Here is a 6040-nt window from a genome sequence, read left to right as displayed (position 1 = left end):
GTCCCATTTTTGATCAGTGGGCAGAGGCTTCTACTTCTGCAGCAGCCAGTAGCCCAGAGACCCAGAGGTAGTAACACAGCCTTTCATCCGGTTTTATGTTGGACAATCAGCATAAATCATAAATCTAGAGGATCTAGATAAATCTAGACTTTGAGCCCCACGTGGGACAACCTATTAACCTTGTATCTCCCCCCGCATAGTAAGCGCTTAGCAAATAACCTCATTATTATTCCAGCTTCCCCTCACCTCCTGTCACCAGTGCCAAACCCTCCCAGTCCAACCTATATCTTTGCTTGCCATCAAGTTCTCCTGTGACCAGCTTCCAAGTTCACTTCGCCCATGACCGTGGAAGTGGAAGCGAAAATGGGATTGGGGGGGCCACCATTTCCTGTAAATTGATATGTGCCGACAAATGAAAATAGCAGATTTAGTGGTAATGGCATTAAGTGGTCGCTGCGTGCAGAGCAATCCCTCATATTTATTGAGGGCTCACTGGGTGCAGAACACTGTACTATAAGCGCTTGGGAGAGAACAATATAAGAGTATTGGTAGAGACATTTCTTCCCACAATGAACTCATTCTGGATAGCACCATAGTAAGTATGAGGAGAGAATACACAGATGTTAATTCGCTATGATTCCCGACGCTCAAGGGGCTCACGATCTAAAAGGACTTTGAAATCAATTTGGCTTTGGGAAAATTAGTGAGCAGCGGCTAAAAAATAAAGGAGGGGGGAGGAGCCAACTGAACTATAATGAACTTTGAACCAACCGGCATCCTCCTACTCCCCCAGAAGGTCAGATAACAGATCTTTTTTTGTGGATTATTTCTGTGCTGCACAACATGGTGACTGCAATTAGTTACATTCCACCTTTTACAAGGCCACTTTCGATGGGGGAAAATATCCTAACACAGAGAAATGACCGCTGCATGTCCGTTGCCCCGTGTTAGACTTTAAACCTCTGAGAAACTCAATCGTCATTTTCGGCACACCTAGATTGATTATTGGTAAACACGGAGCTACAATTAGGTCTAAAATCAGAACTGTCAAACTAAACTGTTCTGAAAATCTATTTTATTCTCTCATAAGCAACAGCTGTTCTCATGGCAACAAATGCAACAAGTTCTGGGCCATTCCATAAAAATTCCAAAAAAATCCCACCAGTCAACATTCCAAATCACAGTTTCTCTAACTATGAACTAAAATACTTCGTAAATGGTTTCACACTTCAAGAGTACATGCTTAGCGGTCAAAGCACACTACCAAAACCTGAAAATGGTCCAAACTGAATTCTGAAGTTTAAGAAGACATAATCCTAGCTGACTGTCTACAGTCTTTTTTTTTTTTCCTCACAGACCTAACATTTAAGATTTTCTTCTTTCAAATAAACGGGCATACCTGCTTGTCACTACAAGTAGCGGAGAGTTAATGACACTTTTAAAATAAAAAAGAACGTTAACATTTATATGCTGTATAAGCAGTTTTGCGTTCACGTACATAAGCGGAATGTTTTTTGTACATATTTTTATTAGAACAATTATAGTTTGCTAAAAACGCCTTCACCCATTTTAGCTATTTCATACTGCTACAGGAACAGGTCTCTCTCTAGTTCTTTGACAACTGAAAATACCTATTTCAATTACATTCCTTTAGCAAATATACTTTTACTCACACAACTGCCCTTTTTGGATAAAGGGAAGCAGCGTGGCTCAGTGGAAAGAGCCCGGGCTTGGGAGTCAGAGGTCATGGGTTCGAATCCCAGCTCCGCCACTTGTCAGCTCTGTGACTGCGGGCAAGTCACTTCACTTCTCTGGGCCTCAGTTACCTCATCTGTAAAATGGGGATTAACTGTGAGCCTCACATGGAACAACCTAATTCCCCTGTATCTCCCCCAGCGCTTAGAACAGTGCTCTGCACACAGTAAGCGCTTAACAAATACCAACATTATTATTATTGATGCCCATTCTACAGATGAGATGAGTGAGGCACAGAGAATTTAAGTGACTTGACCAGGGTCACACAGCAGACGAGTGGTGGAATGAGGATTAGAACCCAGGTCCTTCTGACTCCCAGCCCGGGCTCTATCCACAAGGCCACGCTGCTTCTGTGTCCATTTCTTGGACACAGGGTCAATCCGTCAATCAATGGTGTTTATTCAGCAAATCACTGTATTGAGAGCTTGGGAGAATATAATACAAAAGAGCTGGTAGACACGATCCCTGCCCACAAGGAGTTTACAGCAGAGAAGCAGTGTGGCTCAGTGGAAAGAGCCCGGGCTTGGGAGTCAGAGGTCATGGGTTCAAATCCCGGATCCACCGCTTGCCAGCTGTGTGACTTTGGGCAATTTACTTCACTTCTCTGTGCCTCAGTGACCTCATCTGTAAAACGGGGATGAAGACTGTGAGCCCCACGTGGGACAACTTGATCACCTTGTATCCCCCCAGCGCTTAGAACAGTGCTTTGCACATAGTAAGCGCTTAACAAATATCACCATTATTATTATAGAGGGGGAGACAGACATAAAAATACATTACATAGACAGGAAATGGAAGAGTGTAAGGGTATGTACATAACTGCTGTGGGGGTGAGGTGAATATCAAACGCTCAAGGGCCGAGCGAAGGGGCAACACGTGAGGGAGGGCGAAGAGGGGAAAATCAGGGCTTCCCACCCCTAGTAAGGCTGTCCAACTGGGCAGAACTACCTACTCCTTTCACACTCAGGGATGAAATGCAACAGGGCTCGGCTCTCTGTTGTCTCCAATGGGAGTTGCCCATGGAGAGGGCGAGGAATCCCTCACAAATGAGCCAACTGAACTACCTCTGGTATGGCCCCGACTGCAGAGAATATACAACCGAATGTTGGTCTGGAGTGCCAACTTAAAGATAAGCAACAAACCAAGATGTGCTTCCTTACAGCTGGGTACGTGTTGTGAACAATCCTGAGAAAAGTAATGAATACATAAAATGGACCACAGAGATAGATATTTTATGTTGGCAGGCCAGCTTTAAACGGGCACATATTCTACGATGAAGATTTCTGAAAGATAAATGTAATTTATGGCTAAATTTCACAAAACCACATTAATACAATCATTCACCCTCTCCCACCTGGATTACTGCATCAGCCTCCTTGCTGATCTCCCAGCCACCTTCTTGGGAAGCAGTGTGGCTCAGTGGAAAGAGCCTGGGCTTCGGAGTCAGAGGTCACGGGTTCGAATCCCGGCTCGGCCACTTGTCAGCTGTGTGACTATGGGCAAGTCACTTAACTTTTCTGTGCCTCAGTTACCTCATCTGTGAGCCTCACGTGGGACAACCTGATTACCCTGCATTTACCCCAGCGCTTAGAACAGTGCTCGGCACATAGTAAGCGCTTGACAAATACCAACATTACTATTACAGCTGGGTACATGTTGTGATCAATCCTGAGAAAAGGAATGAATACATAAAATAGACCACAAAGATCGATATTTTATGTTGGCAGGCCAGCTTTAAACGTGCACATATTCTACGATGAAGATTTCTCAAAGATAAATGTAATTTATGGCTAAATTTCACATAACCACATTAATACAATCATTCACCCTCTCCCACCTGGATTACTGCATCAGCCTCCTTGCTCATCTCCCAGCCTCCTGTCTTCTCTCCTCTCCAGTCCATATTTGACTCTGCTGCCCAGATCATTTTTCTACAGAAATGTGTTCTCCTACACCTTAAAAAACTCCTGTGGTTGCCCACCCACCTCTGCATCAAACAAAAACTCCTCACCATTGACTTTAAAGCACTCAATCGTCTTCCCCCTCCTACCTCACCTTGCTATCTCCTAGTACAAGCCAGCCCAATGCTAATCTAATCTCTGTGCCTTGATCTAGCCCACCAGAAAACCCCTCGCCCAATTCCTCCAATGCCCTCCCTCCTCAAACCCAACAGATAATTACTCTCCTCTCTTCCAGCCCCTTCAAAGCCTTATTGAAGGCACATCTCCTGCAAGAGGCCTTCCCTAATCCCCTCCTTCCTCTTCTCCCACTCCCTTCTCTGTCACCCTGACTTGATTCCTTTGTTCTCCCTGGCTCCCACACCCACAGCACTTAAGTCCACATCTGTCATTTATTTATATTAATGTCTGTCTCCCTGCCCCCAGACTGTAAGCTCACTCTGGACAGGGAATGTGTCTGTTTATTGTTGTTCTGAACTCTCTCAAGCACTTAGTATGGTGCTTTGAACTCAGTAAGCGCTCAATGAATATAACTGAATAACTGTAGAACTGCAGAATCTACTAGTTTATCAAGGAAACACAATTACACTTCACAATTTTACGCCCTCTCAAAGGTGTCTTCATATGGCTCACGCTGTATGAATCAATCAATCACATTTATTGAGTGCTTACTATGTGCAGAGCACTGTACTAAGCACTTGGGAGGGTACGAAACTGGAGTATAACAGACAAATCCCCTGTCCACGATGAGTTTACAGTCTAGAGGGGGAGACAGACATTATTATAATTAAATGACTTACGGATATGTACATGGGTGCTGTGGGGCTGGGAGCGAGGGGTGAATAAAGGGAGCAAAGTCAGGATGATGCAGAAGGAAGTGGGAAAAGGAAAAATGAGGGCTTAATCAAGGAAGGCCTCTTGGATGAGATAATAATAATAATTATGTTGGTATTTGTTAAGCGCTTACTACGTGCCGAGCACTGTTCTAAGCGCTAGGGAAGATCAGGGTAATCAGGTTGTCCTACGTGAGGCTCACAATCTTAATCCCCATTTTACAGATGAGGGAACTGAGGCACCGAGAAGTTAAGTGACTTGCCCAAAGTCACACAGCTGACGGGTGGCAGAGCCGGGATAAGAACCCATGACCTCTGACTCCTAAGCCTGGCTCTTTCCACTGAGCCAAGCTGCTTCTCAAGATGTTACTTCAATAAGGCTTTGAAGGTGGGGAGAGTGACTGCCTGCACGATATGAAAAGGGCGGGTGTTCCAGACCAGAGCCAGCATGTGAACAAGAAGTCAGAGGCAAGACAGACAAGGTCGAGGTACAGGGGGAAGACTGGCATTAGAGGAGCGAATTGTACAGGCTGAGTTGTAGTGGGAATTCAGAGGTAACATAGGAGGGGACAAGGTGACTGAGGGCTTTAAAGCCGACGATAAGGGGTTTCTTTTTGACGTGGAGGTGGATGGGCAACCCCCGGAGGTTCCTGAAGAGAGGGGAGGCATGGACTGAACGAGGTCTGACTTCAGTCCAGGCTTCTGTGTGATCCTGTTTTGCCATTTGATGTTGAGTATATCCCCAAAATGAAGCTGATGGAACTGCTCAAGAAGTCAAGGTGGCACCTGTGGGCTATAAAAATAAGCACAATGTGTGCCCTGAATGCCCTCAGAGCCTTCCATGGCTGCCCCCAAACTGCTCTGGGCCCACTGGGTCGGGTAAAAAAGCCGCTGCTCTGCCTTCTCAGCCCTTCTTCACTTCCAGCCAAGGGAAACATCTGGTAATTATAACCTCTCCTCCCTCCCTGCCCTCCCTAAGCCTTCCCACTGAGGCTGAGGAACTCTCTGTGCAAGCTGGGTAGAAAAGCCACTCCTTTGCCCTCTGGGCTCCTCTTCACCTCCAGAACCGAATGAAACATCCGGCATTTGCAGGCTCGCCTCCCTGCCTGCTCTCCGTCCCCCTCATCAGTCAGTCAATCGTAGTTACTGAGCACTGTACTACGTGTTTGGGGGAGTACAATAGAATAATATAAAAGACGTTACCTGCCAACAGTGAGTTTACAGTCTAGAGGGAGTCCATCAAGTTGTCTTCCCTCCCTGCGACCCAGGGCCGCCAGCAGCTCCCGTCTGCACCCTCGAGACACCCCTTGTCCTGCTTTCCACCCCGCTTGTGGGGAAAAACAAGAACGCCCGCAGCATGAGACTTCATATAACCTCAGGAAGTCTACCGGCTGGGGAAGCTCTTGCTGCAGACTCTGAATCGAAAGAAATTCTGCTCCTCTAGCCCCAGCTCCCCCGCACACACGTTTGATTTTTATTTTGTTTGCTGTGCAT

The 6040-nt window shown here is 46.1% G+C and overlaps 1 protein-coding gene across 4 annotated transcripts in view; it reads right to left on the bottom strand.

Moving 5' to 3' along the window:
- RAPH1 (Ras association (RalGDS/AF-6) and pleckstrin homology domains 1) overlaps positions 1-6040 on the bottom strand; it is a 130716-nt gene that overhangs the window by 97655 nt on the left and 27021 nt on the right. The window lies entirely within an intron of this gene.

The sequence above is a fragment of the Ornithorhynchus anatinus genome, chromosome 7 (assembly GCF_004115215.2).
Source record: "Ornithorhynchus anatinus isolate Pmale09 chromosome 7, mOrnAna1.pri.v4, whole genome shotgun sequence".
In the NCBI taxonomy this organism is placed as follows: Eukaryota; Metazoa; Chordata; class Mammalia; order Monotremata; family Ornithorhynchidae; genus Ornithorhynchus; species Ornithorhynchus anatinus.
Note: the sequence above shows the minus strand (reverse complement) of the source record. Positions and strands in the feature narration are given on the sequence as shown.